The sequence below is a fragment of the Desmodus rotundus genome, chromosome 11 (assembly GCF_022682495.2).
Source record: "Desmodus rotundus isolate HL8 chromosome 11, HLdesRot8A.1, whole genome shotgun sequence".
In the NCBI taxonomy this organism is placed as follows: domain Eukaryota; kingdom Metazoa; phylum Chordata; class Mammalia; order Chiroptera; family Phyllostomidae; genus Desmodus; species Desmodus rotundus.
The window spans coordinates 51,416,856-51,431,104 of record NC_071397.1 but is presented as its reverse complement, the minus strand read 5'-3'; the positions used below and the strand labels follow the sequence as shown (position 1 = coordinate 51,431,104).

Here is a 14,249-nt window from a genome sequence, read left to right as displayed (position 1 = left end):
AATTAGCTTAGAAAGCTACTAGCACATGTCACAGTACCACAACATCTCTGAACACTGCTGGCACTGAGATGGGGAGAAGGCTGTCTGGTCTTAAAGGGACTAATGAAATGAAATTGGAGGAAATTAAGCAAAGGGAACTTTATCCTACCATGCAAAAACCTGCTCAACAGTGACAAAGAAACAGAGCCCCAAGGAAGTGCTAAAATCTTGATAACATGAATAATTTTAACCAGTCTGAATCTCACTGAATAATCTCTTTAAAAATCACACCAAAAAAATAATGCCTAAACTTAGTGAGAAAGGCACTACATAGTCAGTATTATTATTCTCTGATTTGTGGCATCCGTAATAGATTAGGTTCACATATGAGGTCTGTCCAGAAGGTATCTAGCCATGTGCTATGAAAAATAGAGACATTTATTGAAGAAGACGCAAGATACAAGAAACACCATACATAGGACAATAATACCTCAGTCCCCTTCAAAGTAGGAACCTTGGGACCTCACACAGTTCTCCCAATTGCCATCAGCTGCCCTGTTGTATTTTCCTGAATCTCACTGATAGTCTGAAATCTATTCTCTTTCAAAGGTGATTTAGTTTTGGGAAAAGCCAGAAGTTATAGGGCGCCAAATCTGGGCTCTAGAGGGGTTGAGTCACCTGGGTGATTGGATTCGCTAAAAAACTCTGCACAAGATATGAGTGGGCTTGTTGTCGGGATGAAGCTGCCAATTACCAGTTGCCCATAGCTGTGGCCTTCTGAATCATCTGAATAGTTTCCACAGAGGAATGTTCAAGCTTAATGCAAAATTTGATGCAGATTTGTTGCTTTAGTCACTCAGTCACTTTGAATGCGACAGCCACACAGTACACATGCTCACTCAATGGCATCTACTGCCCTCACTGACTAGTACAGTGAAGTCATCTTTGTTCATACATGCACATTCCAGTCCGCTCTTCTTGGCTGCCAGGTTATATTGATGTCATGCAAACTGTTCTCGTTACATTAACAATGGCTGGACTTTTTCTGGACAGACCTCATGTATTGTTTACTTACTACCATTGTACCTTGAAAATATGACTGTGTATCATTTGGGGAAAAATAGAAGAGAATCAATCATTTAAAAATTGTAGAGCTGAAAGACAACTACATGACCCAACTTTCTCATTTCAGATTAAATAACAAAATCCAAAGACAAAAACCAAAAAAAACTCCAAAAAGAAAAAAGAAATTAAAAAGCCTAATTCCTGAGAATAAGTGACTCACTGAAGGTCATATAACTAAATTGTGGTGAAGCCAAGACTAGGACTCATGTTTCTGGCTGAAAATCTAGTTCTCTTTTTAACTATACCCTTTTGGTTAATTAAGAGTTTCCATTAACTGCTTATAAACTGGATGCCAGACACAGTTTAGGCTTTTTTCTTCCTGAAGTTAGTCTACTTAATGCAGCGAGTTTCCATAGACTGAGCTTCTTAGCATGGCTTAGAATAGGGGCTGAAAATTCAAATGGGACCAGGCTGGTAATATAAATTAATAAAGCATATAGATGTTTCTATAGTAAATGAATATAAATAATGATCATTTCCACAAAGAAATATATGCATGTCATTTTGTGAAACATGTCACCATCATGATTATCTTTTACTCTATTTTTTATTAGATTCATGAAAACAAATATTTAAGGCAGAAACAGGACCGATATCTTTGATATCGCAGCAGAAGGCCAGTGCAGCAGAGTAGGGTAGGCAAAGCACAGCAACTGACAGACACAAGATCATGTAGTTGACCTTGGATGGTAAGGATGTTTATTTAATCTGATTTTATTTTATCCTGTGTATGGTATTCTGTACATAGGTAAGGTGTCCAGCTATTTCAGTGTGCCTGGGATGGAGGGAGTTCCTGGAACAAGACACTTTCATGTTAATCTAGACAAGTCCCAGGTAAATTGAGATGAGCGGGTCAAACTAGAGATGGAGGCCATCTGATGATTTTAAGCAAAGGGCATAACAGGGTACGGTTTAACTTTTATAGAGGCCACTGTGGTGAACTAAGAGGGTGAGAGTAGAAGCGGTAAGACTCGTTAGGGAGCCATTATTGCTGTACTCTAAGTGGAACGTAATGGCAATCTCTCCTAAAGTTCTAGTGATGATCCACAGTGAGATGTGGTCAGATTCAGAAAAATACCTTGAAAGATGTGTCAGAAGACTTATTGAGAGCTTATATATCAGGTATGATGAAAAGAGAAAGTTAAGAATGAGCAACCATGGATAATCATGGTGCCTTTTACTGAGATGGAGAAAGCTAGGACAAAACCAGTTCTGAGGAAGAAATCCAAGATTTTGGATTCAAACATGTATGCTTGAAACCTAATGTGTATTCAAGTGGGGATATTGAATTGGACTGGGTCATATGAGTGCAGAGTTCAGGGTAATGTCTGAGGCTATAGAGTTCGGAGAATCATCAGTATTTAGAGGGATATTTAAAGTCTATGGCAGAGTATGGTCAAAGGAGAGAAGAGACATGAGGAATGAGATAAAGGACATCAAATATAAATGAGAAATGAAGTGATAGGATGTAGATAAAATGGGGAGAACCCTTCAAAGAAGGTTGAAAAGGGTTAAGGAGTTAGGAAGAAAAACTTAAGTGTGGTATCAGGGAAACCAACAGAAGAAAGCATTACAAACAAAGATTATTAAATCGCTTCTCAAATGCTGATGAGGTGTCTAGTTAAGGTAACAACAGAGAACTGATTTTTTAATTTACCAACATGGAAGTTATCAGTGACTTTGACAAGAGCGGTTTCAGTGGAGTAGAGGGAATAATAAACCTAATTGAAGGGACTTTGAAAAGGGAATAAAAAGAGAAGGATAAGCAACTTATGTATCAACTAGATGAAACTTCCTTATGAAAGAGAAATGAGGCAATCGTTTGATGTCGGATGTGAAAACAATGGAGATTTTATAGAAGAAATATATTACTGCATGTTTTCATGCTAATAAGAATAAGCTGGGAGAGAGGAGAAACTGATAGTGCAGGAGAGTGCAGAGTCTTTCAGTATGCAAAAGAAGAAAATGGCATTCAGAACACAAGTGGGGAGCTGACCATAGATAAAAACCTGACATTTTATCTATTTTAGCATTAAGGAAAACAGAGGAGAGGTGGGTATGGTGCCGGTAGGTTGAGTAGAGGAAATTTATCTGTACCAGAAGAAAGAACAAAGCCACAGATATACACAGCAGGAGCCACTAGACCTTTTGGTGGGGAGTCCAAGAGCAGTGGAAGAACTAGGACGAATCAGAGAACGCACAGAAAGGGACAGCTGCTATTTGTTTCTTTTCATTTGTTGCCTGAACTTGTGATATTTCAAGAGAAACCTGAAATATGGGCTTTAATAGAAGGTCTCCCAAGTTTTAAATGTTGACAAATTATATCAAACAAAGCAAACCATAGCAATGACAACAGCACTATGTGGGATAAGCAATTACTTCTGACATCTAAATCTAAGCAAGGGGCCATGTTTGGGAGCTTGTGTTTTGGAGGCATAAAACCTGGTCTCACACCTGTAAGGGAAATCGGTATCTGTTCATTGTTTCAGAGGAGCTGGGAGTTGGGCAAAGAGCAGCATATACCAGCCCACACTCTTCCTTCCAAGCTCAGAGTGGACATTTGCTCTCCTAGTGAATCCCTGTTTGCCTGGGGACTTGCCTAGGCAGTCTGAGAGGGGTTTGCATGGAAGATGTGGGTAATCCACATATCCTGATGTTGGGAGCCGCCCTGCCTGGTTTCAGAAGCTGTAACCCTCATGGATAAGGCTGAGTCAGAGACCTTGGGACCATAAGCCATTAAGGAGACAAAGCTTATCTCCCTGGCAGGGGTGCTGCCTCTGCCCACTTTACTTTACCCTGCTTGGCCCTGACCTAACCAGTTAACCAATGACAGGTAAGATTCCTCAAGAGAGGGCTGACCTAGGACAGGCATGGTCATGAAAAAGGTCCACAGAGAAGGACTTGGGGGGCTATAGAAAAAGGGGGTGATGGGCCCTCGCCCCTTGGCTTTGACATGGCCTGAGTCCTCGTTCTGTCTGCAAGAAGTCTCCTAATCTCTAGGCTGCCTTACTTCCGCTGCCTGATTTAAGCCTGAAACAATGACAGAGGGCACTGCAGTCCTGTGCTGGGAAGGGCAGATTCCCCAGGGCAATCAGGCCTAAGAAAGAATGCATAAAATCCTGTGAAACCTGCTTTGCTAATACCCTCAATTTAAATGATAAGGGCCCAAGCCTGAAATGAGTTTGTTTCCCAAAGTCTTATAGTCCTTTAGCTATCTGACCCTGACTCAGAATAAGCCCTCAGAATTCTTTGTATGTTATCTATTGTTTGATCCCTACTGCCTGATAATTGTTTGATCCTTACTGCCTGACAATACTTTACCTGTATTCCTGTGCAAACTGAACCCAATAAAAGCCCATTGAGGAAAAGGCTCTTGGTCCTTCTCCTTTGAGGTCAGCCACCTTTCCTCCCCAAGCAGATCATGTCTTGATAGACTTATTCTCATCTGTGGTGGATGGGAGTTGGGGGGCGCTCTGTGGGCAGAGCTCCCCCCCACATCCTGACTATACTCACTAGGAGATTTCATTTTATTCATCAATGGGCAAATAAGAAAAACAAAGCAAACAAAAAATATTAAGTGATGAAAGAGAGAAGAAGAGGAACACTGAGAACTTGGAGGAAAATAATGTCCAAAACACCTATAACCTACAACCAAATAATTTTTAAAAAATCTGCTCATATTCTTAAAAAGCAGGAATAATTATGAAATGAGAATAATATTATAATAGTAGCAGATGCCAATATTTATTTGGTATAGGCTGTTCTCAGTGCTTAATAGGTAGGTATTAAGCTATTTAAAACTCACACCAACTCTGTAAAGTAATTACTATTGTTATCCTGTTTTTATAGACATAAACTGAGCACAGAGAGGCTAAGTTAATATTTCCTGGATACAAAGCCCTTAATATAAAATGATCTACCAAATGTATTACATTGTTTTAAATTACTTTAAAATATTTCAGCATGGAAAATGCTGGTTTTGAAGTTTTAATTCAGTGCACCCTGCGCAGGGTGGTTAACATGAGTGGGTGAATAATCAGAATTTGAAAGACCTTATTCAAAGTCTTCATTCAAAACTCCAAAGTCAGTAGCAACAAGCAACTCAATTCTATTTCTGGTTAGAATTAGATAGTTTACTAGTCAGTATAAAGTCACGTGAGAAATCACACTTTCACCCACGAATTTACTGATGTTTAAGATTGGTGGGCTGGCTGGAGATATTAATCAAGCACCAGTGTATTTGCACAAACAAGTTTTAAAATCAAGGAGCTCATTTCCTTTGGAGTAGTACCCAGAGAAGTAGATCCCTGCTGGCCCTGACACGAATCACCAAACAGAGGATTCTTTAGTTTGGCTGCGATTAAAACCTGACTGTATTCTGCCAGTAGAAAATTGTTACATCTGTTTCAACTGGGTCTTCTTGCAACATGCCAGGACAGGGAGCTGAGACTTCACCAAGCTTCCTATGAAAAGACTACATGACTGTTCTTAGGTCACTTGCTTTAGCCGGGGCAGATTGAGCAGGACGGAGACCAACCATACCTTCACCGACATCCTGCCTGATACTGGGGAGTGAGGTAGGGCCTTATTCCTCTTGGTCTTTAAGTATTTCGGGCCACCTGAAATAGTGCCAGTTGAAGACTCTAATAATTGTGAGAGACCAAATTGACTTAGTTCACAGCAAATAAATAAATTGAACAAAAGAGAAATCAACTTTCAGAATATTTTCTAGAGAAATATATTTTAAGCACAAACAAAACATAATGTTAGCTAGAGCAGATCATTTTATATTAATGAACAATACAGTTAGGGTTGAGGTATAATACTAACCTGTCCAATAATAACCTCCAAATTTTCTTCACAGCACATTGTGTCCTGGATGCTGGCAGCTGTGTGGAGCCCTTCAGGCTTGTGATTCCACTTCAGCTTCCCAACCATTCTGTGAGGATGGAGACTTTTGTTAGATCCCTTTTCGAAATGAGGAAGCCAAGTCTTAGAAAGGTGAAGTAACTTTCTTGGAGGAAACATCTATACCAAATGGCAGAGAGAGACTCAAAATCAAAATTTTCTCCCTCCAAATTCTAAACTATTAAGCACATATTTAGTGTGAGCTGAGCAACAGCACTTCTTCACGCATTCCTTTTACAAAGCATCTGTTGAGTGTCTACCAGGTCTCAGATTTTGAATCTGGTAGTGGAGATAAGACAAGTAGATAAGACAGACCCAATTCATGTGCTTAAGGAGCCCGTATTCTGACTCTACACTAGTAATTCCACCAGTAACTACCCATGGACAATCGAGGAGCTAACGAAATGTTCAAGGACAAAAACAGAGCTCTGAGAACACGAAACACAGAGCCCCAGCCCACAGTGGCAGAGGGTAGAAGGCTGTTGAGTAAAACCTCCTTCAGGAAGAGATTGGAGATTAAGTAAACTCATGTCCAAAAAAATACAGATGTGGAGAATCTAGGAGGTATCCTGTTGTATTGTTAAACAGAATGCTTAAGACAACTTAAATACTTTCCTATTAAACATAAATTAGCATGTGAAATTATTTACATGGACAGTGAATTCTTCACGCCACAAAAATATCATAGGGTCCGCCTATCCTATGCAGTACCTTATCAAGTGTTAGTTTACAGGTCATTAAATCCTTAAAAAGAGAGAACCAAAAAGCTGAAGCATTTCACAGCACCTGTTGTACAAACACCAACCAGAAATTTAAATAAAACAAATCTCAACTGTCCCCCAAAATGACTATCCCTTGTTGAATGGTTTTATTTTCATGTTAGCTGACAGGAAGTTGAAATGCTGAACACTTTATGTCAATTCCAAGTAAACTTTATCCATGTCAAATCATTCAGGGCCACCCAAAGAGATGTGTACTATCCCTCACCCGGTCTTACTGTTGGCGCATAAAAATTGATTCATAATGATGTAAATTCACTTGTCTGATCTCTCATGTTTAGTAAGTGGTACAACTGGAATTAAAGTCCTGGGGTTCAAACCCAGGGATTATGACTTGAGTCAAACATCAAGCTACATTGTGTAAGCTCTTACGTTGTGTGCTAATATATTTAGAAAGTATCCATATAGTTTAATACACTTATGATTTTATATACCTATGAAATACATATAGGTGGTTACAAAATTTTCTTATATAGAAAGTAGAAAATAAGAGGAAAACATGAGAAAGTCATCAAAAATTTCTGCTGAATGTTCTGGGAACAAAATATCTTATCGGTAAATTCTCTTGAACATTTTATGCATAGATAACTGGTATGCCACATCCCACACTCTATCTATAGTCTGCGGCGTAGGTGGGGTTGGCGCTCATCTTACAGCACAGAGCAAACACAGCTCTGAAACCCAAACTGGTAAAGAGAGTGCAAAGTAATAACTCATCTCATCTTACCTATGAATACAGATGTAAAAATTTCAAAAAGCATTTTAGGGAATATAGTTTAAATATCTAACGCATATATAGTATACCAGAAATGTATATATGTATATGTATACTATATAAATGTATATATAAATGTATACTATATATGCTTTATCCTAGATTAAAAAACAGTTAAACATTACCATATTAATTAATCAAGACATCAGTATCATATAATTACATTAGTAGTTGAAAAAAGAGAAAAAAATTATGTCCATAGACTTTAAAATGCATTCGCTCATTCATTCAGAATACATTAAGTCCCTACTATGGTAATTCCTATGTATTTGGGATACATTAGTGCATAAAGCAAAGATCCTTGCTATTTGGAGCTTACCTACTAGAGACAGAGATACACCCTAAAAGCTGAATCCAATAAATAATTAAATAATATTATATGATTTAGTTAATTTTCTTCTGTAAATATCATGGAAGAAAAGAGAAGAAAAAGGGGCAGGATAATGCAGACTGTTAGTGTTGGGTGGGACATAGAGCCAATTGTAACTTCAAATGAGGTGGTCTCAGTAGATGTCATTAAGAAGGTGACATTTCAGCAAAGACATGATAAAGGTGAAAATCAGCTCTGCAGTTATCCTGAGCATGCCCATTCTAGGCACAGGGAACGGCCAGTATCACAGCTCAAGGCAGGGGTTTACTTGGCTTAGCTCAGAAAGAGCAGAAGTGCTAGCGTGCCTAGAGTGGAGTTAGCTAAGGCAAGGGAACTGAAGATGAGGTCAGAGTGGTGCCTGGTCAGAGGGGGAAGAACATGGAAAGATATGTAAGACTTTGTAAAAACCTACCTTTTACCTTGGATAAAATGAGGGGCCGTCGTTGCTTTTTTGACCAGAGCAATCATTATCCGAAGCAAGATCTAAAGAATCCCCTGGCTTTTCTACTTTAAATTACAGGGTCCTGCAGAAGTAAGGCCTGCTTGAGTGTGGTTGGTAGGGTATGTGAATGTCTGGTATGGACAGCAATTTGAACATGTCACCTAAAATGTCATATGGTGTGCTTGAGTGTGATATTGTTATGTTACAGAATTCCACGCACATGATTTTGTAATGAAAGAGTTTGTAATAAAAAGTGGTGTTATTTGTGCCAGACCCTCTATCCTGCAGGGAGGCCCTGGCCGGGTAGCTCGGTTGTGTAGAGCATCATCTGGATGTGTCAAGGTTGTGGGTTAGATCCCCAGTCAGGGCACATATAAGAAGCAACCAATGAATGCATAAATAAGTGGGAAACAAATCGATGTTTCCCTCTCTGTCTCTCTCTGTGTGTCTCTGTCTCTGTCTCTCTCCCGCCTTTCCTCTTTCCCTCCTTCCTTCCTTCTATTTCTTTTTCTGTTTAAAATTAATTTAAAAATAAATAAAATATACTACAGGGGAGCACAGAGATCGGGTAAGGACCAAGCAAGTAATTTTCAACGGAAGTGAAAGTAGACATAATGAAAGTGGGTCAGATTCTGGGTCAACTTTAAGGGAAAACCTAAGGGGATGCTGTTGCAACGGGTGTAGGGTGAAAGAGACATAATGGAGTCGGGAATGCCTGAAAAGTTTTTGCATGAGAAACAGGAAGGGGAGACCTCTGGTAGCACAGGATCAGGGCAAGGAGGTGGGGGAGGATTGGAAGGCCAGTTTGAAATAAGGTAGATTTGAGAAGTCTCCTACACACTGAAGCAGACATGCCAAATAGGCAATTCTGAGTGCAGATGAAACTTGTGGGCTAGTGTTAAAAATGTGAAATTCATCTGCACGAGAATGGCACCTGAAGCCCTGAGAATGAGAGGGCCCGAGATTATCGAGGAGTGTGTGTGGATGGAGGAGTGAAGAGGCCTCTTATTCATTGAGACTTGGGACTTCCCACTCGAAGAAATAACGGCATACTGGACAAACCAGCAAAAAAAGATTAAGAAAGGAGAGTCAAAGAGGGGCTATGTAAAACAAGTAAGTTAACTGTGGTCTCTGACTTTGCTACCCTCACATTTTCCAGGCTTGTTTTTCTTGGTACTCTGTTTCACAGGATGTTACCAGGAAGTCAGAAATGTGCTGTGAAAGAACAGATCCTGCTCTCTGACACAGTTCTCTTACCTTTCAAGGTCCACTTCAAATGCCACCTCCCTCTGGGCATTCTTACCTGACTGTTCCTCTGCTCTGCCATAGCTATTCATAGACACCCAATTTATGGGTGCTTTTAACTTTCATGTTGTGTCAGAGTTATTTGAGGAAATGTCTTACCCTTCCTCTTACATTCTAGGTTCCCTGATGTCAGTGTCTGGGTACCACCCACCTACATTACAGCACTAATCCTAGCTCTCAGTACAAAATATATAGGGTTGTGTGAAAGCTAGAGATGAAAGACGCTAGTCATCTAATCCTATCTTGTTGTTATTTTCCATTCCAGAACAAATTCAACCCTGAAAGCAGTTGCAGGTGTCACTTAGATCTATGTAAATGTTTTAAAAAACATTATTATTAAGACTAGTTCAGGCATTGCAAATCTTATGCAATACCTTATTGATGGATTCTAATTGACTTTAAAAGCCTGCCATGATACATAGTGAATATATGTTTTCCAATACACAAAATATGATTTAGAACAGATTTTCTTTCCTTTGAAATTACCCAATAAAACATAGAAGTGAAGGTTTATAGAGATATAATGCAATAAGTATAAAATATTATAAATGTGTTATCTGAGATATAAGCTACCATCAGTTTTCTATTAGCAAGGGTATAAAGTAGTTTCATTTGTTTTAGAAAAATGTATTATATAAGAGACTGAAATCCCAAACACAGAAGGGAATGTGCATTAATTTCTTTAAAAATGATTTATGATTTAGGCTCTGGTGGGAATTTTTTTTCCACTTTATATCTCACTTGAAAACATTCACCTAATTTGATCCTGAAGAGTTATTTTTTTCTCCTAAAAAATACTGCAGTTAAATGAAATTTTCTATAAAAATTTTACATTTCCTTTGTCTTAGAGTTCAGAGTTTTAAAAAATAACATGGACCTTGAGTCTGTCTGTAATTGTGTTAAAGACATTGATGAATTACAGCTGAGGGACCTTCTTGCTAATAGTCTATGTGATGGGGAGATGGATTTAGTTCAAGTTGGTTTTGCATATGGACAGAAAACTGTTCTAAAGTGGTTCATAAAAAGAAATCTGATTTATCCATATAATTTCTTAAGAAAAGATTTTACTCTACAGGCTTTAATTGTATAATTTTTCTTTAAGAATGATCTAAACTTCTTTCCAATGGCATGATATTTAATATGTCATTATTAAGGAGAAAGTAGTGATCTTTTATATATGTAATAATAAAGAGAATATATTTGAAACCTGCAAACTTTCTTGAAAGTTTTAGGAAGCATATGTAACTTCATGCCTGTAAAAGAGCACATGAAACCTATGTAAGCCAATAATTAAAGTAAAATATTGGTGATTAAATGTACAATCTGATTTGTTTGTGGCAAATTAGGACAATGACATATTTGCAATGCTGATCTTGTTTAAAATATTAACATAGGGTTATTTCTACTTAGTAGGAATGATTGGGTATTGATTTATGAAAGATTCATAAGCAACCATTGTATGATAGTTTAATTTTAGCCAAATGGATAATTATTATAGAAGGCCTTACCGTACAAAAATTTCCCAATTATTCAGATATGTACTTGTGAAACAAGTTAAGCAATTAGATTCAATTGCTAATTTGGGGTTCTTGTAAAATGAAATAGATAACAAAACCTAAACTAGAACCTTAAGAAGTTGATTTGAATACTCTAATCTGTTTACAGTGATTTCAACCTCATGTGATCACATTCTACACTAATATTTCTATACTGAAACTGAGCTTTTCTAATCTTTCTCTGGAGTTTCAACACTGCAAAATACCATTTTTTTTTTCCATTACACTTAGTGAAAAAATATGCCATTCTTCATTAAAATCATGTTGAATTTTATGGTTTTGTTTGCTTGTACTACTTGTACTGCTTAGCACTTTGTGAAAACTAGTGTGGAATGAGCTACATAAATGGTATTATTCATCACAGCCTTTCATGAAGATGTAGCTCATGACGATGTCCACTCAAGCCCACATACAAGGACACAGTTTTTAATGGCCAAGTCATGAAAGGAATCATAGTATTGTGCAGTAAAGATAAAATTTCCACAAATGTTTGTGGTTTACAGTAGAAACTGCTATTGATGTGTATGCAATCAGAGCAATGTTCAGGTAAAACACTGCAGTGCTTTTTGATACATCAGTTTTAGCCTCACTGGAAATGTTTTTCTTTTCTAAATTAATCTTTTAAAATTATAGTTTACTACTTTCATACTTCCCTTTCTCCTCACTTTTGCTTATACATATTTAAAGAATTCTGCATTCTTGAATGTCACCTCATACCAACACATCACCTCAACCCTGCCAACCAAAATTCAGAATAAAAATTGCAGAGTAAATCATTACATTTTGCTGTGTTTCTAGATTATGAATTAAATGTGAAACTAAGTTTTCACCTGTACAAATCTGAATTACAACATGTTCATTAGACTCCAACTACTATCTGGCATAAGTCTGGTAGACTTACATAAGTGACAGAAAAAAACCCCCAAAAGTTAGTAGAAGATACTCAAAGATTAAAAAAATGTATCCAATATAATGAAATTTGTGATGAAATTTTGAATTTTTAAGCTTTGATTTTATTTAATGAATAGAGAGAAATCAGCAAGAAAACATAATTGACTTCATTTACATTCATTGCTACTGAGAAAATTATTTACAACCTTGTGACTGATTCTACAGAGAATAGCCAAAAGACTAAATGAGTATTCTGATTAAACTTTGAGCCTTACTGCAAATGTATTTATAAGAGTGTTAAGGGAGGCATTCATTATGCTGTTATTATATAAAACTTTAAATTGTATATAATTATAGTTGGATGACAGCTCTAGAATTTCCCTTTGTTTCATCCATCGTGTTAACTGATATTTCAGCTTCATGCTAATTTCTTAGTGCTTAAAAGACAGCTTGATGAATGTCATAGGTTAAAGGGGGAATATGCAACATCAGTTTGATTAATATTTTGAGCCAAAGGGAATTGATTTTAATCTCCTTCACTACAACAACCATACCAGTGCAAGATAATCTGCAGATTACCAAGAAGAGAATTGATGTACTACTTGTAGAGGCAGTTCCATCACAGAGATCAAGAGCTTGGATTCTGCAGTCTGGCTGGTCAAATTCTAATGCTGAAGACATTTGTTAGCACCCCTGTTCCCATGTAATTTTATTAGGGATTAAATCAATATTACCAACAAAGCACCTAAAGTTGCACCATCTTGGACCACAATGTTTTGCTGCTACAGACCCAACAAAATGACTATAATGAAAAATTTAAACAATTTTAAGCATGGGGTAAAGAATGTGGATGACCTAGAATTTATACCTTGCTGAGTGCAAATAACAGAACCTCAATAAATAAATTAGGAAAACATTAGAAAATCTGTTACATTCATAACTCATAAAGGTTAATTGGTCATACCAGAGCATGCTCAAATTCACATTAGAATGACTTATTTTATTATTGTCATTCTTACTGTTGATGCTTAATCAGGACAGTATATCTCACTATTGCTAACCTACTTCTAAGAAATTGTGATTCTTTAGAGTGAGTTTTCTATATTTGGTAAAAACAATGAAGATCTGGAGCAAAAAATATATGGCTTTAACATTTCTTTTAATAATAAAGAGATGGGATATCTCAACAGGTAAAATGGCTTACCTGAAGAAGGCAGGAGTGATATACGAGCGTATTCAATATGATCTCTCTCCCAAAAATCCTGTATTTCCCAAATGAATATTATAACAAATATAAAGGGAACAACAGACAAATTCTCTCTGCATTTCATACTAATCCAGTACTACCTTTAGTCTATCATGTTTCCCTCCATTGCTTGGAGATATATCTATCTATCTATCTATCTATCTATATATATATATAGATATATATATATATATGAATATATATGTGCATATATGCATGCATATTCTGAACTTAGATTATATTTTCTACTCTGTATTTTTACCTAAAATGGTATGCTAAACTGTCATTATTATTTTTTTTATCTTTTTATTTTCAGTCCCCATAGAGACCGTCAAAAATTGCCAGTGCTGACTATATTTCAAGTCATCACAGCGGGGTATTGGGAAATGTTTTCAATTAGCAATAATCGTGCCTCGGATAAACCTCATTGCCTATGATACTGCCACTGTGCAAAGCTAAAACTGTCATTATTTTTAATATTTAAAATTGTTGTACAGCAGGTTATCAATGTTTCATAATTTACCTCTTCGTCCTTATTTTTTAAATGTTCAGGATAGTTTCCCCCCAGTTTTGTTGAGAAATAATTGACATACACCATTATATAAGTTTAAGGAGTACAGTCTGATGATTGATTTACATATATTATGATGATTACCACAGTAGATTCAGCTAACATCTATCTGCTCATATAGCTACAATAAAAAGTAAGGAAAGAAACTAAAAAAGTATCTTTGTGATGAAAACTCAGGATTTACACTCTTAATGGCTTTCCTATGTATCATACAGCAGTGCTAGCTATAGTCATCATGCTGTACATCACATCCTTAATACTTTATGAAAGACCACAAGGAATTTTGTAGTAAACATGTAGGC

At 37.0% G+C, this 14,249-nt stretch overlaps 1 non-coding gene across 1 annotated transcript; it reads right to left on the bottom strand.

The window, feature by feature from the left end:
• Window positions 1-13,692: 13,692 nt before the first annotated feature.
• On the bottom strand, window positions 13,693-13,833 carry LOC112297453 (U4 spliceosomal RNA). The gene has a single exon (XR_002974027.1). It is a non-coding gene; the product is annotated as a U4 spliceosomal RNA (small nuclear RNA).
• Window positions 13,834-14,249: the final 416 nt, after the last annotated feature.